Genomic DNA, 22786 nt, shown 5'->3' with positions numbered 1-22786 from the left:
TGCGGCTCACCTTCCACACCATAGCAAGACAATTTTCTCCCGACGACAGCAAGCCATTAAAAAGCCACATGACAAATGAGTGGGGTAATTGCACGTGGACACCGAACAGGCCAAACCCCACAACTCATCACCTCATACAGTGGTAATAATAGCCAGATCACACTCTACAATGGGCTGCAGTGAAAAGAGTGAGAAAATCACTTAGCAGGAGAATGCCCCCCCTGTTTCTCACACATACAGTAACACACACTCACATACACATATACAATGCTACCCGATTAGTTTGGCTGTAATGGCAGAACAGAGAGGTGTCAGGATGGCTGGACTGTTGAGCAGCCTCATTTAAGAGAAGGAGCAGACTCTGAGGTGTTGATAGGTGAGTCCGTACCTGCCTGCTTCTGCTGTATTTACTCCGCATCAGCAAAAAAGAAAAAAAGAAAATGCTGGCTGAGCTCACAGTTTCTCTGCTCCCCGTCGTGTTTTAAAGCAAAAAAAAAAAAAAACTAACAATACCGATGTCTCAGCTGTTATGTTCTTCGTGAGCTCATGGGAGAAGACCAGTCAAGGTTGTTGTCTTGTGTCAGCCGGACAGGACAGACAGACAGAGGGGACTGATGGGTGACAGGATGTCCATAAGAGCCAATTATGTTTAATGAGATGTGGAGTGACCAGAGCTCCTGATAGCTGCCAGACAACACAAATAGCCTCTATGTGACCAGACTATACCCACAATGCTTCACTGAACAACATCCCCATGTACTGGGTGGGGATCTGTAGCACATTGTTAAGATAGATGACACTGGACATGTGGATTATTGCAGAATCCTGAGTAACATCAATGTTTGAATCACTTTTTGTAATGATTTAATTCCCATCCTCTCTCTACTTCATTTGTCTTCATTATGTTCTAACACCCCTGAAGATGCATGATAAGATATTGTGCTGATTTCAAAATAATAAATTTGGCTAACAGGAATATGCCATGGTTAAACCCAACCCAAAGGGGATGAGAGGCTGTTTGTTGTGCAGACAGATCCTGTATTAGACACATAGGCGTCACCATCAGCTGTAAAGAGGCTGATATGCAGACTAGATAGTTAGATCTAGCTGGTCTGACCTGCCCGGCCAAACGGCCACATTATGAATATTATGAACAGAAATTATGAACATCGGGAGGGAGGCTGCAGAAAGAAAGGCCTGTTCAGCTCTGTTATCAGGGAGCATCTGGTCATAGATGAGCGAGAATGAAGAAATGAAACGTCAGGCACCAAGAGAAACAACGAACATTCTCATCACATGCAGTTTGATTGTCTGAGGAAAGCAAACCTGTTTCCTGCTTCTATTGCTAAGCTTATCACTTCATTAGTCCATGTGACAGACAGGGTTGTTATGTTAAATATGCTCACCGTCTTCACCTACTCAAGCAAAGCATCTGTCTGAAGACTTAAACCAACAGTCCACTAAGGCCTTTGTCATGTAAAGTAAATCCATCAGCTTCCCGTGTCTGCATTTGGTTCATTTGGCTCAAATGAACGGACAAAAACACGACTGTGGACTAAATCTGTGCTAAATCTAAAATCTGACTTTGTGTCAAGATGTAAAATAAGCTATGATGGCTGACAGATGAGGGTTAAATCTCCAGAAGACAGGTTGCAGTTTGAATGGCAGGTTACTCCTCATGAAAAATAAACTGAACTACATGTGTAAAATCTTTTCAGAGCCTCCTAAATGTCATATAGACAGCCACGAGATGCTGAGGACCCTGACATCTCCCTGAGGATCCTAGAAAAGGTCCACGAACCACTGTTTGGGAAACCCTGATTTAATCACACATTTGGAAATGCTTTGCATGAATCAGTCCCATACTGCAAGTTGCATTCAAACACACGCCCCCCCGCGCACGCACACACACACACACACACACACACACACACACACACACACACACACACACACACACACGCACACATCCCGCCCTCAGTGTCCGTGGGAAGGAGGAGTTTAACCCCACATTGTCTGGGAGGAGCCCGCAGTCTCTGGTCGGTGTGGAAACACAGGAGTCGTAGAAAGACTCTCCAAGAAACCCCCATGTTGATGCCTCTGTTAAACGCGGCGGCTGTGTGTGTTTGGCGGGTTGCGAAGAGGGAAAGGCGTGAATACCGCGACTAGTTGTGCGTGATCTGCGGAAACATTAGCCGGTAAGTTGCAAACAAACTTCTTTTACTCTCACGTTGCGTTTAAAGGACCCCGTTCGTTCGTGTCCGCTCCAGCGCCTAAACGCATCAGCAGCATGTCCGCGTTAAAGAAAACTTTGTTTGATTTCACCACACTTCTCATTGGTCGCTGTGTGCATGTACGTGTGCGTGCGTGTGTGAGTGTGATGAATCCCGCTGCAGCAGCTGGGACTGAAATGGTTTGCGAACATGTGATTGTCGGGCTGCAGCAGCAGCAGCAGCAGCGTGTGTGTGAAAGGCGTTTGGTTGTAACTGGGTTGAATTGAGGGCCACTGTACAGTTCTTCATCAGAGTGCTCTGTCCTGGAGAGACCACTCCTTTTCTTCACATATCCAATAATCAGAAAGGAAAAACTGTCAGTGTGAACAGTGGTCTTGATTTTTCTCGTTTGAAGGCAGTATCTGTAATTAAATCTTTTCTGTGGGGTGGGAAATAATTTGGCATGTGGACTGAAGTGGACTGCATCCTGTCAGCGTGCTCAGCCTTAGAGATTAATTAAAACTCAATAACAAAGCTATTTTGGTTTTCATTCCTTTGACACAATAAATCTGTGTGTGTGTGTATATGTATGTGTGTATTCAACATGTACCCCCCTGTCAGTGTCAGGGTCTGCTTACTACTTCCCCTTCTTCCTTCTGATTTATGAACTGACACATTGGGAGCAATGGTCATTCCACTAAATGTTGTGCTGTTGTGTTTGGATATGATTTACTTTGTGTTTGTATTGTTGTTTGGCTCTGTGCTAGGGTGGATGAGCTCTCTAGCTACACACAGAGGCAACAAAAGGGCCAAGGGACCCCTGGAGTAAAGGGCCTGCCCAGAGCAAACAACCATGGGACAGGAGGAAGGGCCGGGTGTGCCTTTTGGCACTGGGGGGCCTCTGTCATGGAAACACACACGCAAATGTGTCAGCCTGACTGTCCTACCTTTGTATGTGGCTGAAGAGGGGTGTATTAATAAATGCACAGGCTAATGTTAGACCTTAAGAGTCTGACTGAAGGCTGGGCTCTCTCCAATATTCCTGCAGCAGTATCTTGGTGAAGACATTTAATCTGAAGAAATGTGATATTGTAAAGTAATGAACACGATAGATGATTATTGAACGATGGATAAGATAAATCAGCCATGCTTTAAATCTTTGCTAATGATTTACTTGGATCATCTGTACCCAGGAATTAGGCCCAGCCCAAATTGTACCCAACTGACACTATTTTCTTTTTATTTTTCTGGAGGGGGAACATGCTGTGTGGTTGGTGTGTCTGTGTGTTTCCTCAGGCCTTTGAGCTCCCTTAACTTTGTAATGGTCTATAGAGAAATGGTTATATACTTGTGTAATTGCTGTTTTGTTTTGTTTTTTTATTATAGCAATCAGTAACAAAATCACCCGGTCAGAATCTGAGTCAGCATGTACATATTTTGCTCTTTGTGGTTCACATTTTTGTGGAAAAGAAATTCTTAACCACAAGGAACATTATGTTTTTACTAGTCAGTGTTTTCATGTTCTAGGACAGGATCTTGAACCAGAGTGAAACTGATAAAACGTGGCCTGTAATTACCTTTTTAGCTGCATAACATACAAACATTTTGTGTTTCAGCCGGGCAGGACCGTGAGATGTGAGATGTAACCTTCGCTGAGTGGCACGGAGTTACTACCAAGAATTTACAGCACTTTGCTTGTGTAATTTAAGTTAAAGGGCTCAGTAACATCATTGGACAGTGACATAATAAGCACGGGAACGTCCCTGATGAAACAGGCTGTTTTGAAGTCAGGTCGACTCTCTGTGTGTAACTTTGTGGAGTTATTTGTGAAGAGGAGCTGTCTCACTGGTGTGAAAAATTGGAGTTGTTCTCTCCTCCACAGGGTGTGTGCGTGTGTGCGTGCGTGTGTGCGTGTGCCCGTCATCGTTAATTCTGAAGCCCCAGCACACTGGCTGAGAAACACCAATGTTTCATGTCTTCTTCCCGGCACATTTTTCTCCATATAAGGTGGTGTGCATCAGACTTATCAGGCATGGGTAACATCTGTGCGTATTGTCACACGGGGCTCAAGGCCTTTTCCTGTCTTTAGGTAGAGAGATGCTGCAGGGGGGAGAAAAACCCCAAGGGCTCCACATGAATGGTGCTTCTTCTAAAACTTATTACTAGAATGTACTTCCTTCCATTTATTCACTCCTTTTGATTACAATGAAATGTCCTTTCAGGCTTTCTAAGTTTAGACAGTCCAGTATGGCACACATAATAGTGGCTTGTATGCTTCTATTTCTTACTGCTGTGGTTTGAGATTATATTTGGCTTTCACAGCGTTAGTGCACGACCAGCAGTCGTCTGGAGTGTTTGCTATAAAAAGCAGGTGAACTAAGAGCCAGTGCTGACAGCATTTTGCCTGAGACTTGTCATTTGCTGCAGCACTAACTGAGACGCAGAAGTAAAAGACACACAGCTGGCATTGACCCATTCTGGGTGCACACAACTACAGAGCTACAACACAAGACTGACAGCACTGTCTGGTAACGGCATTTTAGGTGAAGGGAATAACCGACTGAGAAACAGCCAAAAGAGAGATGCTGTGTAGCGTGTGTGCTGCATAATTCAGTGATTCTGAATTTAACTTGTTTTGCTGTGGCTATCACGCTAGCGGACACACTCACTCTTATACACTTTGAGGAATTTGTTCAGTCAGCTGCACTTTGTGTACCAAGCTCCGACACGAGATCTCCTGCTCTGCCGCACAAAGCGGAACCTTCTGTCCGGCTCAGCAGAGCGACGTGGTTTTCATCCAGCTGAACCAATGAACCCATTCGTGCTCCTTTTAACAGCCACAACACCCGGATCTTAAGGAGGTTAATGCAGGGACCTAAATTGAATTGCACTCCTTTTAGGTCACCTGCTAAAGAATGGCATGTGAGGTTTGCAAAGAAAATGAAGATTAAATGGTGGCGGGTGCTTTAACAAAGTGCCAAATGAGGTACTAGATCAAAAGTTACCCTAGCAGGAAATTGAGGTGTAGGGTGAAGAAGAGAGTGATGTTGCTATTAAACAGTGCCAGACAACTTCAATGGTGATTCAGACTTTCATTAACCCCAAAGAAGTAACTGAAAGACACGCCATTACCATTCTTTTATTGATGGTCATATAAATCATATGACGATTGGTGTACACGAGGCAGAGAGCCCCCATAGCTGCAGCTGAGTAGCAGTGCATGTAATACGTATAAGCTTACCAGATGCCATACAATATTTCAGTCTGGGAAAAATGAGCTGTCTCAGCATGCTGACCAAGTGATTTACAAGCCGTGGATGTAGAAGAAATAGTTTGATTATCAAAACGTATGAGCCATAAGATGGAGAGGAGTGGGGTTACTGGCTATAGAAGCTATTGATCCATGTATAGTAATTGATACCATTATAGCTTGACTCCTATGGAGAACCCAGTTGGAGAGGTGTATGTGGTCCTTTAAACGCAGAACATATTCTTTCAGCACATTTCTTTTGTGTGTAAAATCCAATATGAACTTTTGATTAATTAGAAATTGTCAATTTGCATCAGGTATCAGCTGTTTGTCTGAAATCTTGGTAATGACGGCACATGTTGGCACACTCTTACGGCAATCGTCTGTCCTGTTTGTATGGAAATACCCCATTGTGCACCCCCAATTACCCCTACCGGTCAGTCTTTATAACAATGGAAATTGTGATTGATCTGCCCTACCTTGGCCTAGCAGCCATAAGGTCTCGCTTACAATCCCTGCCTTATTTGAAAGGCAAACACAGCTGGAGCTACAGGCCAGAGTGCTCAGTGCTGGGATGTGCAGTTGGTGCCATGTGTATTGCATTGTCCTCCATGATGGATGGAGAAAAGTCTGGGTACACATTTACTCCAACACATCCCACCTGCTCAGAAATTAGTGGAGATTGACTGTTTTTGTTTTGGATGAAAATCTAGGAAGCTCAGCCTCTGCTGATGTGACCTCAAACTAGGTGATTGATATATATTCATAACCATATGTTGAATTTTTAAAAAAAGTGGCATTCATGTCATCATCCTAACCAGTTTCCCATCACGATATGATTCTTATGAATACCTGCTATATTAAATCCTATGGCAGAACCTAGTGGTGTGCTCAAAGCTGTCTCTGATCACCTCTGAATCCAGTTGTATCCACTAATCCAATTATCACAATCTGCCTTTATCACTTCGTAAAACTCTACAGTCTTACGAGATATTAATGTTTCCTTTATTTTTCTTCCTCAGTAGCTCACTCCACCGAACTGTGTCCTTATCTGCACCATTTCCTAGGCTTTGTGAGAGACCTGAAGTGTTTTGGAGGGTCTTTGGCAGCCATTGTATTTGTGTTATGTTGAGGAACATTTTCAGGCTCATTAGCACTCCTCTCCCTGTCCAGCCCCCTCCCTTGCTTCAGCACTTGGAGGTTTGATCTCCGAGCTAGATACACTCTTTTCTCCCCTTCTCAGTTTCCAGGCTTTGTCATGTTGGTTCAGTCATTTGGCATTAGGCCAGTGTAAACAGAACCTGGGAACTGATTGCTTTAGGTCACTGGAAATCCTGGCATCCACTTGGTGAACATGTCCAATTAAATCTTTCTCAAAAACCGTTTTCTCTGAAGAGGTAAATTTATCCAAATAACCTGTTTCTTGGGGTGGTGTGATTGTCGAGGCTTATGTGGCTGACAGGTCTCAGTGTTCAGAGGGAAAGAATATGTGTGTGAAAGGACTTGTGACGCATGTTGAGATAAGAAGAAATAACAGTAAGTTGGATTTTGTCACTATATTTACATTTCATCACTTGAATCAGTCTTTGCAGCCTTCCCAACTAAAGAGAAGGAAAAACCTGTGCTACACCTGAATTATATCCTCAGTTTAAGGCAGGGGTCTCAAACTCCAGTCCTCAAGGGCCATTGTCTTGCTTGTTTTCCAACCATCCCTGTCCTTTCGGCTTCTGATTGGCTGAACACACCTGATCCAGGTAATCAGCAGTGGGTAGGGCAGGGATAGCTGAAAACAAATAGGACAGTGGCCCTCGAGGACTGGGGTTTGAGACCCCTGGTGAAAGGGAAGAGAAATGGTGTACTGGCATGGGAGCAGTAGGAGAGCTTAGTTAATTTTATGACACCCTCTGGAAATCTAAAGATTGACTAGTCATCCATTTCTCCCACTCCACTGTTGCTCTGCTGGTACCAAGTGATCTCCCTTAGAGTCAGGGTTTGTCTTCTCTGGTCTCGAGGGACCATCTTGCTCATTGGCTGGCAACTTCTTTATGCACCTGGCTCCAGAGTCTAAGGCTTGTGTGGTTTTCACAGTGGTTGGGTGCAGGCAATGAATCACTATCTAGTAAGTTCACGATCAGTGAGTGCACACAAGGGTGGACAGCACTTATACAATGTCAGGATGGACACCTAGCAGGTTTTTCCATGAATTGATTCAAACTAAAGCAGATTATGTAGAGTGCAGGTCATTGCTCAGCCTACTGCGACCAGGCCCTCATAAATACTGCTTTTTAAAAGTTGTAGCTGTCTAGCTCAGCTGGGTTCATAGCTGTTTCGGAGGGTTATTAAACCTCAACACTCACAGAAACTCAGTGCAGTCGCCAAACCTTATGATATTTGAAAGGAGATGGAGGGCAACCAGTTCACCAGACTGCTGCAAACGCAGCAGAAACTTGGATGTGCTTGTGGGTATTGGGGACACAAGAGGCTATCAAAGGTATTTGACATTCACCTGTCATTGGAGAAGCTGACTCCTAATTTGTCTGCAGCTCGATCCTAATGTCATTAAAGGTGCTGGAGCCAAGAAAGAGAACTGCTTGGTTCATAGACTCCCACACATCTGCCTGTGTGCAAGAGGTAGACTGTTTGTTCCGAAGGTTATCAGATACAGTTAACATTTGCTCACAAAACAGGGCAAAGGAAAGTCACAGATGGTTATAAGAAATGCTAAGACATTTAATGTCTCTTAAATGATTAGGCTTTTGTTAGGCTTCATGACATTTGCTGCACTGTGACCCCCTCCTCCCTCTGTGTCCTACTCTATATTTTATGCATTGGCTAGGAGAGTAGCTAGTATGGATCATCTCAACCCCTGAAACACCTCTCTGGTGGTTTGACCCACTCAGCAGGACAGGCTTTTCCAGATGGATGTCTCTGGATGTGGATGATGTGGGAGCATGTAGAGTCTACAGTTTAGACTAGCTCTTTGTGGTTAAAAGGGAATGAGTGACTCACAACTAAAAGAGACGTGCATGGCCTGTGTGTAACACAATTGGTGTGTTGGTGCATATAAAAAAAAAAACAAAATCAGTGCTGAAGTATGTGGGGCCACTGTGGCGTACATGTTGTACAGTGGCTCTTCTGCTTGTATTCTTTCTAGTTGATTAATTAGACGTGTGTGTGTGTTAAACAGCATAACTTTCGAGGGCTTCATCAACCGCGTTGACGGAGTAGCTATGTGTAAACTGCCTGCTGACTTTCACACGGTGAAAGGTTTTGATCTCCGTGCCATGTGCTTTAATAGTAGGAATCTGACAGAATACCAAAGAAAAATACCTTTTTCTCACATGTTGCATTTTTTTACATCCAGCAGTTTCCTTTTACATACTGATTGATATTCACCTTGCATGTGACAGGGTCTGGTGTAACGTGAATACGTGCAGGGGTGAAGTCATTCATTATAAATCATTTCCCCGTTTTGAGGGTGAAATCGTTTATTCACAGTCTCATGAGGTTAGTGATCCAAGTAGCACACCCTGACTGGTGACTAATAGGTGGCTGATGTTGTGTCACTCATTCCAGTGACATGCACTTGATACTCTTTGGTGTGTAGGTTATTGCATTTCATTTTCTCTGCCAATACAAACAACCAATTGAAAGCTTAATTTCACTCTTTTAGCCTTGGGTGTCTATGCTCTGGCTTGGATTGAGTCTGGATAGCGTTAATCAGAAATTGCGATATCTCTTTTTTTTTTTTTTTTTTTTTTGTTTGTTTGGCAAAGACTCTAATTGTAAAAGAAAGACTTTAATAACTTTGATACTTTCAAGAAGTTATTTTGAAAAACCATCCTTGTCTCTTTAGGCGCTCTTACAGCTCCACAGTAGTAATTTTGTGTGTGTGTGCAAGCGAGTGGTTTTGTCTCCAGCGGCAAGCCCTGTGGTCTGCTCGTGTGGAGAAGTCAGCCTCACTGGAAACTTGTGGTTGTCTTTTTTTATACTAATAAAGATATTATACATTTCATAGGTTCAAACTGGCATGCCCAAGCTTAAAATAATAATAACAATATCCAGAAATGCCAGGAACTGGGGTTTCCTGACAGTTGAGCTGATTGCTGTAGTTTAAGGCGCCTGTGAATGCTGTATTAAAACAGTCATGTTGTATTATCAGCCTCATGTGTCATTTCTTTCTGTATTTTTTTTTGTTTTGTTTTGTTTGTTTCTTTCACTCTGTGATTTGTAGGTTTATTTGTCCCGATCACTGACGAGGTTTTGAATCAAAGAGCCGGAACCTTAATTAACACATTTCAACCTTTTGTTTTTCATCAGCAGAACATTTAATTGGCCTTAAAGTGCAGCCCAAGAGAGTGTAGACCATTAGTCAGTGTGCAGCCTTTCTGAGATGATGATGATGATGATGATGATGATGATAATGTGTGGGTGTGTAGGGGTGAGGATGTTTCTAAGTGTTCATGTTTGGTCCCAGACATGCCTAATGCTTTTGCTAATCATGCTATCATGCAGTGTCACAGGCTTTAAGCATTTAAACCACCTGGAACACTGAACTCACTCTTTCCTATCTTACACCAGTGTCCATATCATCATGTTTAATGTCAGGGCTGTTGGCCAAGCTGTGCATTACACTTAGAGATATGGACAAGATATGTTCATATAGAACATCAGACATGTTGAAAAAGTTGCGTATTCTTTTCTATAAGCTGTGTATAGGGGTACATCAGAGTCACTTTGATATGTTGAGACAAAACAGACTGCAGACATGTCAGATCAAGTTAAATTGCTTAAACCACTGTATGACTCTTGGTCATTATTGCTGTTTTAAAGTGGGTTGCAGTGCACGAGACCACATTGCCTCTGCTTTTCTGTTATTATCCCGCTTGGGTAGTAGCATTTTCTCTCGATCATTTGGGAGTCACATAATCTGTGAATTTCAGGCTTTCTCCTTTCCCTTTTTTTTAAACACATTCACAGGGTGTGGGTGGAACAGTTGCTGTTATCTCTACCAGTAATAAGAGAAACAGTGGATGGTTTGTACTCACCCGTTTGCCTCAAGGGTTAAGTATCCATCTCCATTCCCTCTTAGGAGGAGCCCACCCCTGCTTAGGAGGAGAAGGCACTGAATAAATACCACCCTTGTCCTCTCATAATGGAACCGCTTGACCTTCCGTGACCTCTGCTGGTCAGAACATCTGCCTGCCTATTCCTCCTGCCTGTCCTATGGGACATCACCCGACCGTCACGTCAGCCTGTCAACTGTAATTCAATATGTTAAGTAATTTATTTTACTGGATGAAATTTAAGGGCTGGTCTATAATTTTTCACAGTCACAAAAGAAAGGCTGCCTGCTGGAATATGTTGTTGATTTACTGTCTGTAATTGTGTGAAACTACTTGTTTCTTTCTGTGCAGGGTGCATGACGACTGCGTAATGAGCGCGGCCCTCATTGACATTCCTCAGCTTCCCTATATGGATGGGATAATAATGAGTTTGGCAGGGGCCTTAATTTAATCATGTCGGTAAAAGCGGTGCACATGTGGCACAGCTGCTAGCACTTAGACTAGTCTTGCCATGCCCTTTGGTGAGGTGCCGTTCTGTACCTGCGTTGGCCTGTTTTTGTGTTAGCAGCCTCTATGAACCATATTCCTCAGTGAAGAAGCTTTACAGAACAGGACAAAGGAGTTTGTTTCGCAGAGAATTGCCTGTGACTTTTCTGCAAATTAGCTCACGTCTTCCCTGCATGTCCCTGACTAGATAAACTGGTTTAGGTGTTTTCCTGCAACTTGAACAGGTCAGCTTTTGTTGTTATGTTTATTGAACTTTCCAAGGTAAACACAGTGGCGTTTGAGTGCTTTGTCGAGCACCTGTTCTGGATTATAGGTTGATAACGGCTCCCAGATAATTTCTTGTGATGGTTCGTCTGTGAAATCTAATCTCGCTTTTGCCATTTGGGCTCCCTTAGATCTCAGAATTCCTGCCACCGTGTTACGAGTCCAAATTTGTTTCTACTTGAAATGAAAGGTTGTCTGAGACAAACCGCTCACATGCAATTTTGGGGACAGAATCTAGGTCATGATCTTTGTGCACTGACTAAGCACCTGAGGGAACTGAAGACAATCAGAGGTGTGTTCACACGCACAGACATACATTCACCACAGGTGTTAAACCTGTTTGCGAGTGCTGAGCTGTCCCCTGCAGGACGTCCCATGCGGCCGTATTTTTCCACACACTGAAAATAAAAAGTCCTTGTCTGCACAGACAGACGCCGTTCGCCGCTCGCCACAGCGTGAAGCTAATTGTTATTCACACAGGTAGGGTGGTTTATTGGCTGCTTCAATAAAATAAAGTTTGTAAGGTCTGTTATAAATATGGATAAAAAAAATGATTAGCATTGCTGAAGTCATACTATTTACTAACTAAAATGTAGCTTTGCCTTTATGCATAAGTGAAACTCATTTATGCACATAGCTGTTTGCCCATATATAGACTGCAGATATTTCAGCCTGTTGCATGTGCAGGGTAACCGCAGACATCCAGAGATGGTGGCTGTTGTGATGAGTAAAATTTCTGCGAGTGTGTGCGTGTGTCGGGCTTCTCTCCATCTGTCTCACCCATCATCAGTGCTTTTAGGATGCTGAGCAGACAGTCCAGCTCAGATTTCGCTGCTCTTATCTGTTTCGTTACTCTGCCTGGTTACAGATACTGCATATCATAGCCAGCTGGGATTGAAGATGCAATAAAACAAATTGTTTGGGTTAATGATAACAGGGGCAATAATGTTTCTGCTTTCCTGTAAAAGTAAGATTGCAGTAAGCTGGTCTTATTTCATAACCTGTTTATTGCTCGGAGAATTTACCCGCCTTCGTTAAACAGCCAGCTCAACAGAGAATATTAGTATTTTCTCTCTGCACTGTAGCGAGCCCGTAGCAGTGAGCAGCCTGGCAGTCAGTGCATGGTTACTTTATGAGAAGATTAATAACAGCTCAGGGCTGTGTTTACAAAAACTGTATTGTAAGTGAGATAATTCATTATTAGAGGCTCCATGGTTGTTTCAGGACATTTGTATGTTGTATGTGTATAAACATGCATGTGGATGGGCTCCTGGAACAGCAGGACATTGTTTTCATTTGATGGATGGTTTATTTAGCCGTCCAGAATGTGCTCCTGTGTTTATGCGGATCTGGTGTAGGTCCATGACTTGATGCCGACAACCCAGTTCGCTTTATCCTGCCATCTACAGCTGGCTGCCCGGCTCGGCTCGGCTCAGCTAGACACAACGATGTATACTTGTACAGGATCAACAGTGTGATATCACTAAAGCCTATTTGTTGACTCATCACATTGATTTTCATTTTAAACAGAAATTGCATCCCTGGATTGTCTAATGTATTTTTGGTGTGGTTCGGATTTGCAAGTGCAAACAAAAAGGGGGAACCGTAACAATCAATGCAGTCCCACGATAGTTAATCCTCTGCTGTAGGGATTATCCTGCTTGTTTGTTCATTTTTACTTGTTTCTTTAAGTGTCAGGGTTTTGGAGTATGGCACAATACAGCAGATTGCTAATGAAAAGAAAGCTGATTGGCGTTATCTCCTGGTAAAACGGACATTTCCACACCACATGGACTGATCTGGCATGTTTAAGTGACGGTATTTGTTCTGAGCACTTAACAGAAACAGCGTTTCAGACAGTCAGTGCAGTAAAAAAAGACTGTAATGGACTTTAATGGCTTGCTGGGAATCAGCTGCTTTGTTACCTTGACCACGATGATCAAACCAACCAGACAGGCCCAGACCAGCCTGACTGCTTTGTCACTTTTTAAGGCTTTAACAGCCTGGGAAGTATATAGTAGTAATGCTGAACTATTGCCAACAAATACCTGGTCATTGTTGAAGTTCTCACCTGCATATTATAGTCAGTGGTTTATTTTCCAGCTCACTTAGTTGTGTCATCAATCACATTGTCTTATGCGCTGCACAGTCCAGAGAATTATGCTCATCAATTCAATCAGAGTGAGCCGAGTGATTCATGTTCTGTTTGGCCTGACTGTGATGTACACGTTGGCCCTTAATAGGCCATAAAAGGAGAGACACTGCCAGCTGAAGCCCTAGTTTACCATGAACATATGGGTCGCCTTGGCATAGGGAGATAACATCTGAATTACCATATCCATTAGCGTCAACCTGTCCTCTGGCTTTCCGAGCTTAAATCACATGTTACTGATCCATCGGCTCGCGCAGTGCCAACAGATTTCTGGCTCCAGGGCCAGGAGGGGTGTGCTCTGCACCCTGGGTGGGGGAGGCCACGAGGGCAAACTCCTTGTGGCGTCAGAGCTCCTAAAGAATGCAGAGCGGGATTAATGCATGTCTGTGGCAGTGATAGATGGATAGGAGTCACACACACTTAGACATATCTATACCCAAGGAGCATCTGAAAGCAAACTGTTTGGCCCTCCCCTGCAGCAGTGTGTGCCAGCTCAGCAGGTGTGTGTGTGCTGTTCGTGTGTGTATCTACTGGGACAAAGCCAGGCTTGGTTGTTTGCCCTACTACCCCAGATAGAGCTGTATTTACCAGCTGCATGTCATCTTGTTTCAAAGCCACAGCTAGTTCACATCTGGGGCAGTTAATTCCCACATTCATTTTGTCCTTTTCAAAATGCAGATCTGCCCCCTCCAGTAGGTAATTCCTGTTTTCTTTTATTTGCTGTTTATGTTTTACATGTGTTTGCGAGTTTTGAATGTCTATGTATGTATCTTTGATTATGGTGCATGGACTACCTGCTCCCAAATTCCTAGTACCTCATTGTTTCCCTGCAACCTCTGGTGATTCTGTCTGACCTCCAGCAGCTGGCTTTGTCTGACTGATATTGCACTGCAGCGGTCAATGATCTCTGATGGATCACCTTAGAGAGCCTGGAGTATGTCTCACACAGATATTGCAATACACTACAGCGGCTGTCTTTATGGTAATGAGTGAACGTGTCACAGTCTGATCGTATTAATCACTGCAGCTCGCACCACGTAGCAACTGATAGATTATCTTGCAGCACACAAAGGACAGCGACAGGTGATAATACATTTTGGGAATTGGTTTAATGCAGATGTATTATGCAGGCATTCATACTGGTATGTGCAAAAATATACAAAGTCACTGTGAACCTTGGCACAAATTAGAGGAGGAAGAAATTTTCTCTTTTTTTTTGATGATGCCTGAGATTCAAACTGTCCTTCCTGAAGGGTAACAAATGATGTGTTGTTGTTTCCCCTTTTCTGCACCTCAAAGGCATTTTTCATTTCCTTATCTCTTTTTGGGGAGGAGATAATTGGGTATCTGTCGTTACCCTTTGTACGAGGAAGCTGTCCTGCTGTAAATTCCATTTTGTAGACAGGGCTAGATGTTTTCCCAGGAGCCTTAGGGTCTCTTTACTAACCCTGTTTTTTTTTTTTTTGGGTGCTACATGTTTTGTGCTCAGGGCCTGTCATGCATTTTACTGCTCTTACCATTTCCTCCAGACATTTTATCTGTAACCCTGCAGCTGGAAGGCTGGGGCTCCTAAAACTTGCTCTCCTTTAGCTCTTTGTAGATTATATGAGAATACGATGGAGCTGGACAAAGCTGGGGCAGGCTGAGCTGTGCTGCAGCACAGATGTTGAGGTGTCCTTTAGGAGCATGTAGTTTGCACTTGAAAATCAAAGGAGCTAAACTGTAGGAATATCAGAGCTTATAAGCGAGATATTGCATCTCCAGAACACGTCCAGGTATATGCTGCAGGTATATGTGTGTGCGTGCCTGTGTCTTTTTCCCTTCACTGATTTGACCCTCAAAATGACCTTCCTCTGTCCATTAAGCTGCTTAATTAGCAGAGAAGCTGATGGAAAGCTGATTTGCACCTGCAGTCTTCCAGCTGTTTGTTGGATCTCTCTCTCACACACACACACACACACACACACACACACACACACACACACACACACACACACACACACACACACACACACACACACACACACACACACACACACACACACACACAATCCATCTCTTTTTGCTGTTAACCTATTCCTCCCTCTGCCACTCAAAGCATGCAAATATAAAACTGCACACGTATGCAAACGCATAGACACGCTCCCAGGCAGCAGATGGATACTGTGACACCCCCTTGAGGATGTTCTGATTCAGTGACTCTTCTAAACAAAAGTAACAAGATGTTTACACCACATCTCTCATTTTGGATTTCTGCACTGCCACTGTCAGCAGAGAACCCTGTGGCATTGTCCTGTCTTACACACACAGACACCCATCAGCCCTCTTTGGTTAGTAGAGAGCCTGCTTGTAGGGACATATCCTGGTTAATTTAAAGCCAGCGTTGGACTGTGTTCTGGGCTGTTTTGTCTGACAGGAGCTTCCACCTGTAGAAAATGAACTGAGCTGACAGCAGGGGAGGCTGGCAGAAAATAGAGATTTCACTGTAGAGGACAGAAGGATGAAGAGGCGTAGAGGGAGGAATAGTGGATAGATAGTCGGAGGGATAACTTTTGAATCACGTGAATGTTTGTATTTTTCAGATTTTACAGGTTTGACATGCAGATCCACATTAGGGGGTGTCTTATATAAACCAACTTCTGTTAAGTGTAAACCTTTAAAAATAGGTGACTTTCTATGACGGCAGCCTTTATGAGGACTCATCTGGATTTAGTTCAGCCGAAGTGTTAAAGAGGTGAAGTGGGATTGAGAGTAGAACCCACCACCAAACTTGACTTGACCTTTCACCTGGACTTAAAGCATCCCAACGTAAGTAAATTGCATTGGTCTACTCCCCTAGATCCTCTAACCCTCTAGTCACAGATTTAAATGCATTTCCAAACCTTGTTTTCAGTTGAGGCAGTGCATTAAAATCTACTAAAATGAGCAATTAAGATGAATTTATTTCCTCCCAGTGGACGTTTTGTTCACAAATTGCTGCAGGATAATCAGTGGCATCAAAGTGTAAAAGGCCTCCAGGCATGAGAGTGGCTCCATTGTGCTGTTTAGGAGAAGACAAGAAATATCTGCATGCTGACTGAAAACTCATATTTCTCCATCTGACTCTCCTCCAACTCTCTTCCTCCACCCAATTTGTCAGCCTGGCCCCATGAGCATCACAAGTGTGAGTGTTTCATCAGGGATGGATTATTGCAAGTAATCTGCTGAGAATAAATGTGACATAGTTGATATGGCTTTCATAAAAATCAGATTTACATAGAAGGTTAATGTGGCTACCCCCCTGTTTAACATAGAAATAGAATGCATCCATCTAAGGTCCTTGAGGTACTGAAAACATAGTGCTGTGTAGCTGATTTGCTGGATACGTGTAGAGAGCTGCTGGAATGTTTATTTTGTATAGCCAAAAAAAATCTGTTATCTTTTTGGTATATGTGTGTATATATATATATATGTGTGTATATATGTATGTGTATATATATATATATATATATATATATATATATATATATATATATATATATTATATGTTATGTATATATATATATATATGTATATTATATATATATATATGTATATGTATATATATATATATATATGTGTATATATATATATCTATGTATTATATATATATGTATGTGTATATATATATATGTATATATAGATAATGTATATGTATATATATATATATATATATGTGATATATCTATATATGTATATATATATATATATTATGTATAGATAGATATAGATATATATATATATATATATATATATTATATATATGGTATAGAATATATGTGTATATATATATATATGATATATAATATATGTATATATATATATAGATATATATTGTATATATATATAATATATATATATAGTGTTATATATATATATATATATGTATATATATATATATATATATATATATGTGTATATATATATGTATATATATATGTATATATATATGTATATATATATGTATATAAATGTCAAGGAGGAACATGTCAATTCAGTATTCTTAATCCACAATTAAATGCCTCTGTATTTAGTTTAAAATTATATATAGAACTGAAAAATCAGCAGATTTGAGAGGCTGGAACAAGCAAATGATATTTGCTCAGGTACTGATTAACCTGCTGATGGCTCTAGATGAAAGGTAATGAAATGGCAAAATGATTTCATGTTTCTTTTGGTGTGAATTTATCCAGTACTTGGTGAGATCTTTAGCTGAAAATAAAAAAAAATGTCAGCCCTGTAGTGGTGCTCGAGGAAAAATGTGATGATCATTAAAGTATAATTGAGTATGAATGCCTTTACAAGGTTTGCATGACTGTTCATCCCGTTGATGTTAAGATATTTCAGTCTGGACCAAATCAAAAAGCAGTATAAGCCAGAAGGCACTGCTGCCAGCATGATCAAAAATGGGGGATTTTTAAATGATTTTTTTTTAAAGGGTAATCTACACTTCAGCATTACTGGGCAGTTTCCAGTGTTTCAAAGCACGATCCCAAAGCAGGGCTGTGCTGATGAACTCTGAAACCTGCGTCACAATGATAATGCTCCAGATTTCCTCCATGTGAAATCCTATGATGTATGTTTGCCCCTTGTGTTTCCTGTGCTGCACTTGGTTACTCATGATAATGCTCGTACACAGGCAGGGGTATGATTTATTTTCTTGAATTATGTTGCTATCATGGCATAGCACATGGTGGCTTTCAGCTTCTACGATCAGGATTGCCATGAGCTTGGAAGTTGAAGACATGTGGATTGAAATTACATTGAGATGTGTGCATGAGTCAGCTGCCCGGAGCTCGGGCATAGAGGGATTTAAATTGGCTCTGGAGAGCTTGTTGGGGCATTAATTGATCTTAATTAGGGGTCAGACCATTTGGCTGGGTGGAATTAGACCCGGCACCTGCTCTATATGAATATGCATCACAGTGGTCCACACAGCCTTCTCTTTATTTCTCATTGCCTTACTCTTTTCATGCCTCGTGTTTTTCAGCAGCCTTTTAGCTGCCTCTATCTAGAGTTAGACAAAGGGCTTTGAGAGCAGCTCAGACTAGGCCACGAGAACTATTGTGTTGTTAACAATATTGTTTAACCCCTAGTGGACGCTGCTAATATTGTGTCCTGAAGTCAAGCAGCAGGCTGATGGAAGACTAGTCCACAGCTGCTCATACAGCATGGTGTGGACATGACTTTGAATAGCTATTCAGAGCAAGATGGATTTCTAAAGAAGAACCCAATTAAGCATTCAGGTTACATAGACACTGTTGTTTTCTATTTATAGAGCTTTGTGACATGTCCCTGAATGCTAATGATATTCAGGCAGTTACTGCAATAAACAACTGGCTCGCAAGAGTCTGGAGCAGCTTTTGGAACAGTGTGGTCCGCTTCGTCCAGTCCTGATCCTGTGTTGTGTTCTGGTGTGGCTTTCTGAATGGGTCCAGTTTGACTGCGTGACCACAGTTATGTGAACCATAGACAAATGGAGGCATGCATGTGTTTTTTAGACTGACGGCGGTCTCCAGTTTGTCTCCGCTGGGATAAGGCTTAGTCACAACATTTAGAGTACATTTCAGAAAATTGTAATTCCAGGGAAGGTTTTGTGTTTAATTAGCTACTCCTCAAAATAAGATGCACATTTCGGCCCCTCTGGCCCCTGAAAAATTTCAGACAGCTTAGCTATATCTCTAACTCTGTTTCCTCCTGTGTTTTATCCTCTTTGGCCCTGCTCATTCTCACAACTAACCTCTGTCTTCACTTGCTGGTCTTTTTTCTTTTTCTCTGGATTACACTCACTCATGCGTGTACACACACACACACACACACACACACACACACACACGTTCTTTCTTTTCCCCCAGTAGCTGACTGCCTCTCTGGCTTCCTCCTGGGGTCATTGTGGTATTTAGGGTCAGACAAGAGCTCCAGTCATTGCGCCCTCCCCAGTGCCTCCCAGGCAGCGCTGCAGCCATTATACGCCAGCTTGTCTCGCCCAATTGCCTCAAACAGCTATGGAAAACCGCCTTGGCTGTAACAATCCCTGCATCCACCTCCTGGCCAATGGAAAGGCAGAATATAGGAAAAAACAACCTTGTAGAGTAGTGGAGCGTTTTTGCTGTGGATACTCTAAATAAATGAAAGCTATAAAACATCCTTGCTTCTCTTTCTGAGAGAGCTCTCCTATTGAGAACTTTTCACTTTTTCCTCCCCGCTCTCTGGCTTTTCCTCTTGGCGCTCCGTTACCCAGGGTTACCCCCAGGAGGATTGTGATTCGCTTCTGCGCCAGACCCGGGAAGGAGTTTCCACGTGTCCTCCAGTGCGCCTGGGTGTGTGAGCCAGATGCGTTGTGCGCTCGTGTGTGTTGCTTTAAGACTCAACGAGGCTTCACCGGGAGAATCCACTTTGAGATCAGAGACACATCAGCCAGATTTCGCCTTTGCGAGCTCTTCAAAGAGCTTTTAGATTAAAGCCTGGGCACACAGAGGTAAGGATTGTTATGGGCTCTGTGTTTTATCTTTCTCTTCCTTTGTTTCTCCCATTTACTGGATTAAGATGAGGCAGGGGTGAAGAGGTTGCATTGTGTTTCCTGTTGTCCAGATGCACTGGTGTTGATTACACTGTGCATGTGTGAATGCTGCCTAGTTTCCACCTGTACCTGTTTGATAACAGTTTGTGCTTTAGTAGTAATCTGTCTTGATGTAGAAGCTTTTCAGCTTGTAGTATTGTAAATGAAGATATAACAAAATGACCTTTCACAGTCTCAGAATTTATCACCACTGCTGCTCCATGTGGTCAGCGTTTTACGCCTGACTCAGGTTAAACATGCCACCTTGTCTTAACTTTGTGGCTCGTGATAAAGTTGCTGGATGTTCTGTGGGAGCAGGTTGTATGAAAGTGGATTGTATGAAATTTTTATTTTCTTGGCATCACTCTGGTGTGGCATACGTGTATGAATCTTTTAGAAGGCTGCCATGTCATTTTTGGTCAGGAGCCAGGCACAGAGCTTCTAAATGTATAATGAAAAAGCCTGAAAGACACTTAACAAGCACTTTGATGGATGTTTGGTGGCTTTGGCCGAATCCACCACACAGTATTATGGGCTTTCAGCGAGTGATTCATAGATGGACGTTTCTGCTCATAAGCAAACAACCGCAGGATACTTTAAATCTGCTTCATATGACAAAAAACTCAGCAGGAGACATCCCCGTCTTTGGCTCTGGCAATGCCGTTTCTCTTCGGCTTCACTTCCTGTTGTTGTTTTTACAATGAAATAACTTGCCCGTGGTTTTGCATAAGTTTGAATTTAAGCTGTGTCTAAAAGAGTGAAGCTGTAAGCGCACTGCTCCTTTAAGAGCTCACTTGTCACCACGCCATAGGAAAGTGATAAGAGACGAGTCCCATGGGCTGAGATTTGACAGGAGGGAGGCAGCGTGATTGTGTTAGCAGTCTCTACTAATAACAAACGACCTCACAGCTCCATATTCGGTCTAATCATTTTAAAAAAAGCATCAAACCTTATTTTGTTTGAGATTGTTTCTGCCACTTTATTTGTAATTTACACGGCTGATTTCTGATTTCTTAAATCTGAACGGCATGTTAACTAAACATAGTATTATATGGACACCCACCTTTTATTATTTCACTATTTAATGTACAGTTTCGGGGAAAACAATTGAAAAGGTCCAGTAAGATTTCTTTATCAATGTTTCTATAACGCTGAATATAACTAACAGCGTTATATTATTACTGTCAGCCTTAGTTCTCTGGGGACTCATTCTGTTTTCTACATTGCTGTGTCAGTAGTTTGTTCCTCCAGCTTTGTTTCCTACGTTTAGATTCAAGGACACGAGGGTCAGAATTAACAAAGGTCTCCAGACGGTGAGGCAGAGGTTGTACCTGCTGCTCCACACATGCGGGACCCTCTTTATGAAGGAAAAATACTCTTAGTTCCTTAACACCTAATGTAACTTCATTGTTTATGTCACGCCGAGGTGTGGCCCATTCCTCACTGTTATGCCCAGCTTTAGAACCAAGACGCACAGACTAAACATGGAGCTTACGTGGGAGTCAGCTTGGGGCAGCATATGAAGAATGCCAGGTCATGGGGTGTGTTGAGGAGCGATGGGGTGGCAGTGGTCCCTTGGCCTCTGAGCAGATGGCTTGTAGGAAGCCTTTTGACAAGAACAGAGGACTGGAGGGGAAGAGGGTGGTGTTGGATTCAGACTGGGCGCAGTGGTTTGCTGGTAAAAGGAAGACTTGTCTTGTTGTTCTCCACAAACAGTCGCACAATACTCCAGTTGAAGTTGCAGCAAACGTGTGTGTCTTTAGGTTTGTGTGCTAGCACGCCTTTGAGCCTTTCATACTCACAACTCCGCTCTGCGTGAATAAACTTTGCAAGAAAAGCATCAGTAGTAGCGGTTAAAAAAAAAAAAAAAAACATCACCGTGACAAGTTTGACAAGCAGCTTTATGCCGACTGCTGCCGTCGTCTGCAGCTGCTTTCTGTCTTTACCCCACAAAGAGCATTGTTTAGTTACTCTCCATTCAAATAGGAGCATTTTATCTTCACTTTTTGGCTTCTTGATGCAAAGCTAATTCTAATATGAACTTTTGGTTGCGAGGCTCATTGTGAATGAGTAATGCCAGTGGGAATCGGGCATTATTTCCACTGACGTGATATGTACGGGGGAAATGGGCGATTTAGTAAGTAAATATTCACTGTCACATCCGTCTTGTCCACCATCTAACATGTGACGAATGAAGCAAGTGTTTAGTTAATCCTCTGATCAGCTCAGAGTGAAAGTTCATTACCAGGCCTTCAGTTTCAATTTTCTTAACAACCTAAAGAAGGAGGGAATGGTTTCTTTGTGTGGCTCCTTTATTTGCCGTCTTTATTTTTTGGTAATATGAATCTTTGCCCTGTCCTTGAACTTAAGGAAGTTGTTTAACTCTCCTCCAGTTTCCTTCTCAACGTCATGTCTTCAGCAGCAGCAGTCGGTTTTCACAGTCCACCAACACTTTTTAATCTCACCTCACAGTCAAGGTGCATCCGAGCAAGAGCAGATAGACTCCTAATGCTGCGCATCATTTAATCCTGAAGGTTAAGGCTTTGGGCACTGTGCTATTTACACTGTGGCCTTACACATGCTGTACATGTGCTGCGAGGTTTAGTGGAGTTAGCACTATTTGAAAGGCGCCCTGTAGTGTGAGCTCCATGCATGTAAGTGAGTTATGTTAGACACACACACACAAGACAGAATCACAGCACTTCTCAGAAGGTGCCTTGTGCCTGTGTAAAGAGCACTCCTGAGCCGTTTCAGGTT

The 22786-nt window shown here is 42.6% G+C and overlaps 1 protein-coding gene across 4 annotated transcripts in view; it reads left to right on the top strand.

Annotated features, from left to right (window-relative positions):
* tiam2a (TIAM Rac1 associated GEF 2a) overlaps positions 1-22786 on the top strand; it is an 84695-nt gene that overhangs the window by 15404 nt on the left and 46505 nt on the right. For 2 of the 4 annotated variants that reach the window (XM_026299593.1, XM_026299616.1), the window contains exon 1: positions 2045-2198. The exons of 1 other annotated variant lie outside the window; for it this stretch is intronic. The gene's annotated coding sequence lies outside the window, so the exon portion shown is untranslated. Of the gene's footprint in view, positions 1-2044; positions 2199-19810; positions 19949-22786 lie in introns of those variants that run through there. One more of the 4 variants, XM_026299612.1, reaches the window with a different exon arrangement.

Source organism: Mastacembelus armatus, chromosome 22, assembly GCF_900324485.2.
Source record: "Mastacembelus armatus chromosome 22, fMasArm1.2, whole genome shotgun sequence".
Classification (NCBI taxonomy): Eukaryota; Metazoa; Chordata; class Actinopteri; order Synbranchiformes; family Mastacembelidae; genus Mastacembelus; species Mastacembelus armatus.
Note: the sequence above shows the minus strand (reverse complement) of the source record. Positions and strands in the feature narration are given on the sequence as shown.